At 38.1% G+C, this 15,655-nt stretch overlaps 1 non-coding gene across 1 annotated transcript; it reads left to right on the top strand.

Annotated features, from left to right (window-relative positions):
* The first annotated feature begins 14,973 nt into the window (after positions 1-14,973).
* Trnam-cau (transfer RNA methionine (anticodon CAU)) lies at positions 14,974-15,046 on the top strand. Its single transcript has one exon. It is a non-coding gene; the product is annotated as a tRNA-Met (tRNA).
* Positions 15,047-15,655: the final 609 nt, after the last annotated feature.

Raw genomic sequence — 15,655 nt, 5'->3', positions numbered from 1 at the left:
TGCACAGTTGACTTCCTTGATCATTGCGCTTCGGAAAAGTACTTTTTGAGGAGTAAGAGTGGTGGGTACTAGGTTTGGTCTGGCGTCAGTCTATGCCACATGCACACCATAATTTGGTGTACCTGGTTGATGAACGGCCTCTGAAAGTCGATTCCGATCTGCCCCTTGCACTGGAAGCACTCGTAAAACATAGAAACGTATACATATTATGCGAGGGGATCTTCCGTTGACATCCCCCCCACCCTCCTGAAAAGAACTAAAACAACGTTGGTCGAACCGCTCTCGGTGGTCTCCACCATTTACTTCGACGTGGTTGTTACCGTGGTGGAAAGCAGCTGGCTGCAATCATATAGGGAGGTTCTGATGTGCAGTTGATAAATACATACGTCGTTTTCGTTGGACTTAGGGTATGACCAGAAGTAGAGATCAGTAAGGCAGAGCCTTACGAACACAACCCTTATGCGGGAAGGAAACAATGCCCAAGTAATACTTTGATGACCAATTAGTCTTGTAGAAGTGTTGAGAACCGTCATAAAGCCTTGTACCTTTTCTTTTGGGTTTATGATGGTTTTAAGATCCTCCTCTAGTCTATTTGACTAATAAATGTTACATGAGTGGGCATGGGCACTATACCCGAACGAAGGCGAACAGCAAATAACAAGTTCTGTTACCTGGTTATCATTCGTTTAATAATTGAGTTTGTTATCATTTTGGTTGAATTAAGAGCCAACATTACAAAAATGATAACTCAAATTTACTTCTCGAATACCAACATGATAAGAAGTTAAGTTATCATTGAGTTCAAGTTGATAACTAATTGTGTTATACAATATTTTGTGGAGGTATACGACTGGAAGGAAATGTTGAACTGTTGTGGCTTTCTCAGTCTAAGAGCATTGAAACGGCTAGTTTGGCATAGCCCGACGTTTCGGTCCCGTGTATTGGACCTTTTTCAAGGGATAACTAAAAATGATATGCAACATTAGAACCTAGACACATTACAAATATACAAATGCATTCAAAAACCACATAACGAGAGACGGTTGACTGCGTATGTTTAATGTATATTTGTAATGTGTCTAGGTTCTAATGTTGCATATCATTTTTAGTTATCCCTTGAAAAAGGTCCAATACACGGGACCGAAACGTCGGGCTATGCCAAACTAGCCGTTTCAATGCTCTCAGACTGAGAAAGCCACAACAGTTCAACAATATTTTGTTCAACATTACATTTAGTTATCAACATGAAAACATACAACTGATTGATAACTGGTTTTGTTATCAATTAGTTATCATTATTAGCTATTTTATCGACGAAAATATCAATAATCTACTTTACCAACATTGTCAGTAATTGAAAAAAGTTTCTTATAAATCACAACCCATATTTTCAACTGTTGCGCTCAGCGGGCCTCGAACCTTGATCGAGTGATTGCCGGTCGCAGCCTATAGCCCCTATATCAACCAAAAGTTCGGATAAAATAGCATGTTTGGGCTTAATCAGCTATTCGAAGGAAGATGAATAGCATTCTATTTAGCTCACTTTTTAAGTAATTAACCGAACTTGAGTTCACAAAAAGTACACTTGTGTCGCTGAAAGGAACGCTATTCAGCTTAAAAATAAGCTTCGAAAAAATGAAAAAAATGCGTTTAGTCCTCAAAAGTAATTTATTATTATGAGACATTAGTACATGTGTAATCCAAATTGACTAATACCTTGAAATAATTTTGGATGTTTTTTACTTACTGAGAAATGAACTCGGGTTCTCCTCGTTGAAAGCCGGTGCCTAACCACTACTCCATGTATGTGTTGTTAGGCACTGCGGAATTTTACTCAATGTGCTGATATCATTTAGTAGAGCTCAATCAGGTTCGCGTGTGAACTTTTTCTGAACCTGAAGCCGAAGGTTCGAAAGAAGTTTACTTCTTGTGAACTTACATGACATTTTCAGTTTGTTTTGGTTCGTAATTGAAACAAGTGCAAAGCAATAAATTAGTGCCAGTGCCAATCATTCAGAAAAGTTTATAAGTTTTCAGTGACAACGATCGCGTTGATTACCGGCACGCTGGCGCGACAAGTAAGACGGGGTTGAAACATCCAGCAAAGCTGGAAGACATTTATCCGCAGCCGAAAGAACTCCGGCGGAATCCTGGGCAGAACAGTTTTTCGCTGCGGGGGCAGCCTTTGAGCCACACAATATGGGTGCTTTGGGTTGATTACAAGTAAGTACGTTGAAATATTATAGTGAAACAAAGTGTACTTGTGAAATTAACACAAGCTGTGGCTGCTGCGCTCGATTTCCGAGTGATTTAATTGAATGAGAACTTCTCCCCGGCCCCGCTGTCGCCGAAGTTCAAATGAAGTTCACTTTTGGTACGGTTAATATTTATCCGAACTTTGAGTAGTAAGTTCAAAACAAGTCCGAAACAAGTTCGGAACGGAACATTTCAAGTTGTTGGAATATGTCCAAATGAACTATATTTGAGTTTTAAAGGCACGAAAAAGTTCAACATGAGTTCGGTTAATATTTAATTGAACTTGGTTTTAAAGTTTAACATAAGTTCTTTCTGAACCTTTTTTCGACTTTAATGTCGTTTTGAAGAGATGCCAAAAGCTTGTACATGTACTTCCAAGTTCATAACTAATACACAAGGAACTTTTTGGAGATTTAAGTTCAACGAAACTTTAATTGAACCAAACTTAAACTTCTGAGTTCGTTCTTCAAGTGGTATCCGAACTTTTGGTTGCTTGGGAAGGGACTCAGTGAGAGTGATAGTAATTGAAAGCTACGCTTTCGTACTACTGTCACATTGAAGGTGGAAAGCGGAATCTATTTTTAGATTCGAGGTTCATCAGACTCTCTGTTTTGGGAAAGCTTTGAATTATGCGTTTGGTAACTAATAACATATTTTGTTATCATTTTGTTTTTTTTTTATATTAGGCCGATGCAAATATTAAATTGGTTTTATGTCAAAAATCCCAAAATATTGAAGGGGCAAAAAAAACTATGGCGTCCCATTACTCCATTTTCAATAGAAAAAATGTTTACAAGCAACTATTTTTTAATTGCTGAAAAATATTTTTTCAATAGTTGGTAAAATTTGTTATTTTTCAATAATTTTTTTTTCGTTTGTTCCTTATTTATTTTTGCCCCGCCCCCTTGTACCCGGTGAGAGGTCTCGGACATAAAAGAAAAATAATATTTGCATCGGCCTTACCGCGATAGATCAAAAGTATCGGAAACTTAATTTGTTATCAACTGGTTATCATCAAATCGAAAAGATGTTAACAAAAATAACTAAATGACAACACCGATAACACAGTTTATTATCAAAGTGATATCACTTTATTATCCGCCTTTGCTCGGGTATCGAATCACTATAATATGATCCGGAAATGCAGAGCAGATTCCCACTGGAACCCTTTCATTGAACAGCTCAATTTCCCGGAGCGATCTGAAGGCCAGCACTAACCGTTCCACCACTGTGTCGATAATAATCCGCGGATGATGATTTGATCCCGCTTTGGAATTATTTTGAAACACTGGAAACACCTGAAGGGACACTTCGATACGAACCTTAAACTCCGAAAGTACCGATGCAAAAACCGAAAAAATGAATAAAAGCAGCTTCAGAATAAAATACTATCCATCGAATCGATCCAAAAGGATGTCAAATAGGTAGAACGACAAAAACACGGTTTTTCAATACTGCGAAATCGGTTTCAACTCTTTCTCCGATTAACTATTAACAAATTTAATCTTTGAAATATTCTATTCTAATACAATAAATCCTCAATTAATGCACATGGCCCGGGGGGTTTAAATTAAAAAAGGCATAAAATGAGGGAAATTTGTGCATAAATTAAGTTTGAGCTTTAACGAGGGAATCTAGTTCGTGAGAACAGGTCTTGCTCCTGGGCATTTGAGGTGGGGCTAAGGGGGTTTCCATAAAGTTCCCAGAGAGCCTAGAAAAGGTGGTTCCAAGGGGCTTTAGGGGCGTTTCAGGGAGTTGATTCAGGGGATTTGGGGTGCCTTTTAAAGACGTTCTGTCAGGTTTGATGGCGTTTACATATGATTACGAGAAATTCAGGGGCATTTCAATAGAACTTAGGGGGTTTCAGGGACGTTTCAAGTTGCTTTAAGACCAATTCAGGGGATATCAGGAGCCTTTAAACTGCGTTACAAGGGGTTTGAGTGGCGTTTCACGGCATTTCAGAGTAATTTCAGAGAATTTCTGAGTGTTTCAGGAGCATTTTAAGGGCGTTCCTAGAGATTTTAGGGGCGTATGATAGCATTTCAGGGGCGTTCCGAGGTATTTCAGGTCAGGGTCGTATCAGGGGGTATCAAGAACATCTTTCATTAAAATACCATTTCAGGGGCGCTTCGAAGGACTTGGGATTGGGGTCCCTGAAAATCCTGTGCAACTTTCTGAAACGCCTCAAAGATCTCCCTAAAATTCTCACGAACGCCATGTAACGCACCTGAGACGCTCAGAAACTCCCTAAAACTCCTCCGTAAGGCTTCGCCTCTGAATCCCGCCGAAAACGCTCTGAAACATCCTGAAATGCCACCAAAATTCCCCTTAAACCTCCTCGGACTCCATGTAACGCACTTGAGATCCTCCGGAACCCTCCGAAAACGCCTCCGTAAGGCCTCTGAATCCCGCCAAAAATGCTCTGAAACTTCCTGAAATGCCTCCAAAATCCCTCTAAAACTACCTCGGACCTGTTGGAGATAGCAGTGATCGCCTCTCCACACATCCGCGACGTGCAGTTGAGTAGGCATCATTGTATTGTAGAACGAGAAAGACGAAGAAGACGCAAATCTAACTTGTAAGTTTGGTTTTGTTGTCAGTCTGTTTTGTGATGTGAAAGCCACAAGAGAAGCACCTAATATAGTTTTTATTTTTGTCGTTACGTTACTCCCGTGTTGTGGAAACCCCATCATACCCCCGATACCACCCCCCCCCCCCCAGAGATCTCCTGGTACCCCGCAGAAACCCCTTGGGACCCCCTGAAACTCTCCTATGACTTCCATTTGCTCATCCCTATAAACAACCCCTGGCCGCCGTTGCAAAAGTTACCGTCATTATTATACAGGGGATACTCAAAATAACTGGGACAGGTAAAATTACCGCTTTTCAAAAAATGTTCAACTAGCTGTAACTTTTCGAAAAGGGCATAAAATATTCTCAAATTTTTACTGTAAGTTCATCAACTAGTTGTGTATCAGTGGTCAAAATTTGGAAAAGATCGGGCTATTCTACACGAAGTTATAAAAGTTCTAGAAAAAAGTATAATTATTCGCTAGCCAACTTTGAGCTGTTATATCTCCGGATTCAGTGAACCGAATGCAATGAAATTTTGATCATTCATGACTTATATAATAAGCTTCTAAAAACTTTTGAATTAACTTAAAATTCTTTACACGAAAGAAAGTTATAACGATTAGATTATTTTTCTAATATAACACCAATTTATCCAAAACTTCATCATCGTTTCAAAATTTGAGATAGTAATTATAGTTCATTTAAATTTCCTCTAATTGACTTGAACATATTTATGTTTCAAAGGACAGTAACCAAATAGCCGGCATTAAATTGAAAAAGTAATGGGATGCATATGAAAAATAGATAAATTTACTGAAAAAATATAGAACAAATGTCAACTGTTTTTCAAAGTTCATTATATTAGTCATAAATGATCAAAATTTCATTGCATTCGATTCACTGAATCCGGAGATATAACAGCTCAAAGTTGGCTATCGGATAATTATACCTTTTTCTAGAATCATCATAACTTCGAGTAGAATAGCCCGATCTTTTCCAATTTTTTTCCACTGATACACAACTAGTTGATAAACTTACAGTAACAATTTGAGAATATTTTATGCCCTTTTCGAAAAGTTACAGCGAGTTGAACATTTTTTGAAAAGTGAAAATTTTACCTGTCCCAGTTATTTTGAGTATCCCCTGTATAATCTTATGCACAATAAAGACTGGACTCGAAAAAAATGAGACACTCAAAATAATGTATAGCTTTTGATTGCGTTCACAAAAATAGCTGATTTTTTAACCAGGAATAGCATGTTATGTGTAGTTAATGTCCTAAAAATTTCATCAAAATCGGTTCAGTATTGGCGCAAATATTTTTTTTTTTTGTCTGTATTAACGAGATTTTTAACCCTAGGCTAGTTCATCTCGGGACCCACGTTTTACTTCCCTTTGGAAGGAAGAACCCACATTTTGTGAGTATGTCGGGAGTGGGATTCGATCCCAGGTCCTCGGCGTGATAGTCAAGTGTTCTAACCACCACACCAGGTCCGCTCCCCACGCGCGCAAATATTGTCGATACAATAAAATATGATTTTGGAAATTTTGGGCTTCCATTTTAAAAATTGTTATAAAAATTGCTATAACTTGATTGTTAGCTCATCAAAATGTTTGAAAATTTGACTGTAAGTTCTTCAAGTAAGTCATAATAAGTGATGAAAATTTCATTGTAATCGGTTCAGTACTTTTTTGTAACAATTCAAACAAAAAAACGGGGTTTTCAAATTTTGGGCACTTTTTAACATTTTAAAATCAGTGTGCATTATTTTGACTGTAGTATTGGCAACACTGTCCCGATTTTTTTGAAACTTTAACAGTGTAAAATCGTTGTGTTAATCTGTTCTTAGTGAAAATTTCAGCCATTTTGATTGAACATTTTAAAAGTTAGAGCAGTTTGAATGTCACTATACCAAGAACCACATCTGCTTATTGTGACATAGTGCTACATATATGGCTATAACTTTTTAAAGGTCAAATCAAATTGAATGAAATTTCGACACAATACATCTATTCTACATACATACTTTTTGTGAAGAAACATTTTCATTGAAATCGGTTCAGTATTTTTGGCTCTACAGTTTCAGGTTAACCGATTTTGATGGAATTTTTATGGTATTAGCTACACATAATGTACTATTCCTGGTCAAAAAATCAGCTATTTTTGTGCACGTAATCAAAAGTTATACATTATTCTTTGTGTCCCATTTTTTTCGAGTCCAGTCTTTATTGGTTCTGAGTAGCTTTCCCTTTTTTTTTATGCAGGGCATAAAAAAAGGTGCATAAGTTGAAAGTGCATAAAAATAACATGCATAAATTGAGGTTTTAGTGTAATTCAATTTAATACTATTTTTTCATTACACTCAACCCAAGAATTTTTAACATTGCATATTATTTAATCTAACCATCGAAAACACTTTTTCTCATTTCAGCACAGAGTAGCAACCAGAATATCCAACCGATTGCACGTACCAACCGACGACTCGACGTGTTGGGGGACATCGGTGTGGGGACGACGATGTGCCGCCGTGTCGGACCGGTTAACGCTCAAAAGCAAGATGAAATTAAATAAAGTAACATAACTTAAAAGCGGCCTATAGCAAAGTGAAAGGAAACTGCTGGTTTGTTCTTCGTGGGGCAGGCTCGCACTGCTCGGCCCAGCGTTAGCACAGGTTCGCTTGAGGAAGGCCATCGCAAGTCATGATGATTGTTAAGGCATAAAACGACCGCGCCACAGTAAGACAACAAGATCGATACAAACAAGACAAAAGGCCACAAATTTTGTATTAACTGCTCCTCCGGGTGGAACCACGTTGGAGATATGTGCCATTTTTCTGGCCTTAAATGAGAATTAAAAAAAAAACTATATATGTATTTCAAAGTCATGTATCGTTATTTTTTTTTGTAAAATAGCCGAATTTTCAAATATAATTTAGTACGGCAGATTTAATGTATCCATTCCGAAACATCTCTTTGCCTTGAACTGGAACTAGTATCAACGCTCCTTATATTATGAGTCTTACTAGTGACGAAAGTATGCGAAAGTAATCATCATAGTTTTAGCAAAGAAATCGGTCATGTAACCCCTATTAGCATCTCTGGTTTAACAAAGCTGTGTGATAGTGATAGGCCGGGATGCTAAGAATGGCGACGAAGAAGGGCGGCATTCGATTTGCTCTGTACGTACACTGCTCCGGTGAGGTGACCTGTTGCTGTGGAAATTGGCTCCGGGCTTGGGTTGGGCCGCTGACAGGCTACATCGCTCCCGTAAAGAAATGTAACCGAGATGGGAAAAAATCTCGAGGTCAACGATTAACGAGTGGTTCGCGGTTTCTCGGTACTGTCAGAGTGATTATACAATCGGGTCACCGAGTGGAAAAATGGGTCGATTGGTCGTTTAAGAACAAAAAAAGTTGTTGGGGGATCCATACCCCATAATTCTTCCACATCGCCCCAGTCCCTCATGGTCCTTTACACGTAGGCCCGACGGGACTTGGCGTTTTACCGCACAAGGCGCAATCCATTCAAGGACAATCCACTTGGGTTTAACCATGTAGGTAGAAAGCCACGAAGGCCTCTGGTGGTTTTTCCACTAGGGAACGCATTTAGCGTATAGTAGTTGTCACTATTCCGGATCGGGGCCCCGACCAATCGTAGGACTTTGCTACATATACACACAGGGTGTAATTGTTCCTGGGAACAGCGGACGTGTCGCATCCACAAGGGTTTCTCGTATAGCCGGCCCTCTCATGCAGCCTGCTTTTATACGAATCTACACCCGCAAGGGGGAGTATCGCCCCAAAGAGCGTTTGGTTGGGTAGCTGGTCTGGGTTTGAGCCCATGATCATCCGCTTGGAAAGCGAACGGTCGTAACCTTGCGGCTACGGGACCTGCTTGCTGATGATGGCAACTATTGGTCATGATATTCCGTTATTGTTCGATACTATTTGTTCAAACTCGCAACTTCACAGTTAATGCTGCCGTACACGCTAAGATAAATGCTCGCGCAATTGTGATCGATTCAATTTTAGTCTATTATGTATTTTTGGAATTATCAGAAATGTTTTGTTGTCATATATTATTGATAGGGAGATAACAAAAAAAATGAATAAAACTTTGGAGTTTTGTCGGAAATTTCGGAGTTTGTTGTTTCATTTTCTTACACATACACATATCCGAATCAGAATGACAAAAATATCTAAGATCAATACTAGCCAAACGAATTTTCAAAAACTGCATCCAAACGAGCAAAACGCGTAAGCAGAAACACCGTTGTTCACAAATTTTAGGGAGTCTACATTTTTAGAAAGATTCACAGAGATTCATTAATGATTTACCAAAATCTCGGTTATATTTCGAATGATCTATCTAGATAACGACTGTTCAAATCTTGTTGTGCTGTTCACCAAAATCAATTTCAGAATGAGCCATTTTACGAAGTGACAACAATGTTGATGATGATATTGGTTTTTACGGGTTATTGGACACTACCTCCTGTCAAAATTCATTCATAAAATCGGCTCGTAAAATGGACTATAGTGGTTTCTGCTTCTAGTGGTGTTGCATGTACGTACACGTTGTATTACACGAACACTACCAGAGTTACTGGTTGAAAATAGTAAACAAAAATCAGCTGTTCCCGGCAAAATCAAATGGGCATATTTTCAACCAGTAGATTTGCATTAGTGTTCGTGACGCCGCGCTGCGAAACCACTATTGAAATATGCAGGGGAATGACGAAGTTTTGTGTGAACCTTTTAGCGTGAACTCATCTTTGCGTGCATTTCTCAGAGTTGATCAAGTGGTATTGTTTTCCGATGATCAGAGATATATTTGATGATTATAGAGTAAAGCGGGGCAAAAGTTTGAGTGGAGGTAAAAGTACGTTTCGAAGTTTTCACGTTCCAATCGAATTGTTTCTTTTGCTTGCCGAGAGGTGGTTCTAAATATTTGCTAAAAACAAGAGTAAATAAAGTTGAACATATACTTAAAACCAAATCAAGCTTTAATGTGTGTTCCATGCTTTATATTTTGTATTTCTTCAAATGTTTGTTTCTGTAACTGAAATATAGAAGTAATGGCGTACAACCAACAAACTTCTGCTCCCAACGCAAAGTTGGACACTAACCAAAATGATATAATTTAAATGGGAAAATAAATTTTGCGTAACTTTTTTTAAGCAAATTTGAGCTTATAAATCTGGCGTAACAATTTAAGGAGGCCTATCTGCATTTCGTAAACAAACACATTTCTGTCTCTCTAGCACCAATAAGAATCCACCCATTCGCTACCCTACGCTACGCTACAGATAGATTGTTCCTTTTAATAAGGGTGTCGATGTGCATGGGTGGATGCTGATAGACCCTACGAAGACAGAAATGTGATTTTTACGTAAAGCAAATATGACATTTTGTTTGGCCAAAAATGAGAGAATCACTGCAAGTTATTCATTTGTAGTTTTATGAGGAAAGAAAATATTCAGCTTAGGATGAACTCTTGCCCCACCTTACTCTATGCCATCTGTAATACAATAGTGTGCAGCACAATGCTGTTCTAAAAATAGACACGAAAATGTACCACGCTGTGTTTAGTGAAACACAGCCCCCATCTGCATAGAACAACGTAGGGGAAAGTGTATTAAAATACCTACCACGAAAAATTGAATCTTTTGATTCATATTCTAAAGTGGTAAAAATTGCTCTTAAATCAAAATGACTTCAAAGGGCGAAGAAGCCTTTGGTGTGAAATTTATTCGGTAGCTATGGCAATATACATATACTCGAGAGGGTATTGGAAAGCACATTCCATGCTGTTTGAACTTTTCGAAAATGAATCTAATGGAGTATTGGAGTATTCATGGACAGATTTAAAGCGTTATCTCACATGTGCATTTCAAGCTATTTTCCTTTATGAAACAGAACAACTTCCTTCAGCCTCGGAAACTTTCGTCTATCGACGTTTTTTGGGGCCAGTGGATAGACATCCAAAAAGTCTAGCCATTTACATGGTCTCAAATTAGTCTCTTATATTATTGATTTAAAATAATATACAAGAATACGGTTCAAACAATAAATAGAACTACATAACAAGGTAAAAACAAGATTATAACAAAATAATATCAACTGTTGTTAAAAATAACATATGCTGATATATTTTTTGTCAGGATTTTCCTATGTTAATATCTTTAACGAAATGATGGTTAATTTTATGTTGTTTTACTACCATGTTTTTTTGACATGCATTTCTGGGGAGAAATGGTCCGTTTTTGTTCCATTTATGAAAACAAATATCTAACAACATTTGTTAGATTATGTTTTAAATACTTACCTCCTACATAATTTTGTGTCACAATTTATTGTAATTTACATTTGTTATATCTTTTGTAACTAAATTATTTTTGAACGTGTTAGATTTTTTTTTATTACCGTGTGTTTATTGGAGCTAATTTTACACTTGTCAAGTTGGAGAGGAAGGCCCAGATGGGGCCTATCCGATGCCTACAATTAGGGGAAGGATAATCTGGAAGGGGTCCCTTTCGAGCCCAACCGTGGGATCTCGCCATTTGGATTTAAAACTAACAATTATTCTCGCATAAGAATTACATACAATAAACGTGTTAGATGGTTTTTCATGGCCTCGAAAGAAATTTATACTTTTTTTTGTTATTTTGGTGGCTCCATCCAAGAGATGTATTACAAAAATTGTATCAAATTTTGTTCTGAAACAGATAACAGAACTTGTTAAGATTTAGTTTTGGATTGATAAGTTTATTCCGAAATAGTTCGTTATAATATTGTTTAAATCATATATCTATTTGTTAAATTTGTGTTTTAATTTGGAGTTTTGTTAGAAAATCACGTTTTTATCTATATATACAGTCTAGACTCCTACTACACGGCTTCCATCTACACGGTCACCTATTACACGGATTCCTATTACACGGTAGTCCGTGTTATGGGAATCACAGAGCTTATGGGATTGCACCTAATTGGGGGTGTGAGCAAATATCTCAGGCGTATTACAAGATAGCACTATACTTTCTTTGGCAAAGTTTTTTTTTATTTTATTTTATTCTTAATCACTTAACCTAATTTACAGCTCTATTGTCCACTAGGGCACTACGTGAGCGATTTCAATTGACAGCTGTACCTACAGTATTGTACAGAGCCTAGATGTATTATACTTATACTTATACTTATACTTATACTATACTTATACTATTATACTTTATCGAACTGGTTGCCTTTCTGCTGCTTTCACTTTTCTACTCTATACATGGTAGAATGATGAGCACAAGGATGATGGATGGCCGTTGTTCCTTTCCAGTCCGATTGGGTGTCCATTATGAGTAGCAGTTCGCCGATGTCCAGGTATTCGGGTCCGTTTGAGCCATGGGTCTCAGAAGAGGGTCAGTGTCAGCCGCTCTCGGTGAAGAGCAACTGACGAAAAATTGCAAGTGCCGGGGCTGGGAATCAAGCCCATGACCATACGCATATGAAGCGAACGTGTGACCAACTACGCCACGGGCCCCGGCCTTTGGCAAAGTTGTAGCACTAGAATAGCTCTACCACACAATGCCAACTATCATCCAATTTGTTGGCAATTTGGCCGATAGAGGCGCTATGTAGAAGTGGTTGCTATGTACATACATTGTACACTCGTCAGTAGAAGTTATAACATGTGATATCTCAAGAACTACTTTATTTGGAGCAATGCTGTCTTCGGCAATGTTGTTCAGTAGGTCAAAAACAATCTGGTGATTCAACAATTAGCTTGTGATTTCGCCGCTAGGTGGCGCTAGTTGTCAAGTAAAGCTTCAAACTCCGCTATCTCGAAATCCAGAGCAGATAGAAAAATGCCGTCTTCGGTAAAGTTCTTCAGGAATTCAAGAGCAATCTATTAATTCATCAATTAGTTGGTGATTTCGCCACTAGAAGGCGCTAGTTGTCAAGTAAAATTTCTAACTCCGCTATCTCGAGATCCAGAGGAGATAGAAAAGTGCCGTCTTCAGCAAAGTACTTCAGGAAATCAAGAGCAACCCACAGTGTCTTATTTTGCCGATTTCGTGCGCTTTTTTAGTAACTTTTTAACCGTTGATTTTTGCGATATATTTTCTTCGGAGAAGTTTCTACATAAGACAAAGCGCATCTTTTGACATGAAGAGCTGGATGATCAACCCACCTATGAGTGAGATAAAAAAAAAATATTTTTTCAAAAAATGCAGATAGACGTTTGATGTTTTCGGCAAAATTGTGCAAAATGCAATTTTGAACAACTTTGTCAAAGACGTCATAATGCTAAATCTCATACTTTACGGGATATATTGCGTTGTATGTGCATGACCCCTAGAAATGACATATTTCATCATAACTTTTTAAAGAAAGCTACCTCAGATTTCCTTAAAAGTTTCTCATGAGATGTGGAGAGAATGCTAGCCAGTTTTTTTTTCAGTAATGTCCTGAAGTTTTTATAAATGAACTTTCTAGGGACTTTTAATGGAATTGGCTTTCAATCACTTTAAAAATCCAGTAAGGATGTTGTGAAAACATCTATCAAAACCATAGTAGACATCTTCTAGGATCGACGAAAGATTTCGCCGATGTTCTGCGAACGTGCAAACGTCCAGAGGTAACAATAATCGTATTACTTCGGCAGTTTTGTGGATGCACACAGCGAACTAAAATGTTTTTGTTCCGACAGTTTGGTCCAGGCATGGAGTTTTCAAGGGATCTGTAAATTATTAAAATTAAACATTTTGTTTGTTTTGTTTATGCTGTTCTTTACATTCAAACATTGCATCCTTTTCGCAGTACGCTAATATTTTCAAATTATCTGTTTTGTAAAACCGTTTACTGTGTTTTAAAGGACAGAGAAAGTTTTCAAGAGCAAATTAATACACCTAGGAGAGACGAGAGAAGGTGACTTTTGCAATGGCTGCTTCGCCTTTTCCACATGTTAAGCTAGCTTTATTAGGCGCAGATTCAACGGAGCGAATTATAGCCCACCAAGTAAGTAAGTAGAATACGCCGAACTTGCGCAAATGTTGTATGAAATAATCTAAATCTGTGATCATCTTTCGCTTCTGTGATTGCTTAATTAACTTAAGAAAAGCACACGACTGGGCTGGCGCCGTAAAACTAATCAGCTTATCAGTTCCTCAATTAATCGTTGAGTTTTACGATCCTGGAATGCGAAGCACTTAGCAGGTAGACGCTACAAAGTGACCTGCACAACGCAAAATCTCGTTCATTTTATCATATGCATGGTGGGAGCACGGGTGAGGATTGTGCTAAACAGCGGTTCGGAATCGATTGCATTCTAATTCAATTAAACCCCGCCATCATCAGGCTTAATATCGCCTCCCATCACTACTGATAGCAGAACCTGTTGTTCGATTAGCATGGCTGGATGTGGATGTGATAGGTATGAACATGTTGTGTACGGACCATAGCGATACGAAGTGAAACCAAGAGTGTTCATTTTAAATCACGTGCAGTTGAAGTTCTAAATATAACCGCCCCACGGTGGATCTGCTGTTGCCGATGTGCAAAGGTATTTTCAGTGCTTCATTTCGGCTTAGAGCAAACTGGGGTACATTCGTTGAAAACGTCGTTATTTTCCTGAAGGAATGGAGGTCTCCTGTGGCGTTACAAAAAAAAAGTAGGGTATTGTACCATTTGGGCAGGTGCACCTATTTTGGGCACTTGCCGCTATAACTAAGTCAATTTCAAACCGATTGATTTGATTTTTTGTATAGAGTTAGGCACGTACATACCCTATTCGTACTCGAGTACGTACATATCAGCCGTATCACTTCGGATGAATAAATATGAATTTCATAAAGACTAATCATATCGTTTTGGAAGGATGTCCCATCTAGGTAGCGAAAACACACATTTTCTTCACATCCCTCTTTCTATGTATATTTTTACTATCGTTGTCCCGTGTGCGTAGTTCACCTCAGTAAAAAATCTCTGCCTGTCTGTTTTTGTTCAACTAAGCACACCGTACGGGTGGTGGTTATCAATTTTGTTGCTTTCGTTCTTCATCGTTCTACACAACACATCGTTATAAGTAGGTAGAAGAGCACCTCATGTCGCCGGCTTTGGTTGAAAAAATAGCATTGTGGACTTAACGCCATCGGCCTCGATGGCGCAGTAGGCAGCGCGTAAGTCTCATAATCTTAAGGTCGTGAGTTCGATCCTCACTCGGGGCAGTCAAATTTTTGCTAATTACGCCCCCTTCAATAAGCCCCTACTTTCACTTTTGGTTTTTTGAATGTATGACGATTGATCACATTTTTTTTAACAATTTCATTATTTCAACGAATGATTGAACGTTATTAATTTTCAAAAATAACATGTACCTATTAGATATAAATAATTGTTGATTGCGATCAATTCTCTCTGCTTCGTCTCGAATCCGTGATCAAAATGAGCATGAACCTGAAAAAATATTATAGAGTTACAGTGTGTTGGACATTTGGTTTGGAATAAAAGGTCCCTTAAGGGACGCTCATAAAAGGTCCATAAAGGTATGGTAAAATAGGCTACGAGGGGGAGGGGTATCAAAAATCGTCAAACAATGCTACTTCATTTATGGACGACCCCTTATAGTGGCAGTATTTATTGCTTATGTGATCAAATCAAACTTTTTTCATTATCTACAAAGTTGAATATTATATCAGAAGATATAATTTCAAGAGATATAGGGGAAATTGTATATTTTCGGCAGTTTTGTTCTCTTCGTCATGGTTTTTTTTTTTTAATCTGTTGAACTCAGAGTTGACCTCTAATCTTTCCCAACCAAGCTGAATTATACGTCC

The sequence above is a fragment of the Aedes albopictus genome, chromosome 2, assembly GCF_035046485.1.
Source record: "Aedes albopictus strain Foshan chromosome 2, AalbF5, whole genome shotgun sequence".
Lineage (NCBI taxonomy): Eukaryota > Metazoa > Arthropoda > Insecta > Diptera > Culicidae > Aedes > Aedes albopictus.
This window is presented reverse-complemented; position numbering and strand designations above follow the sequence as displayed.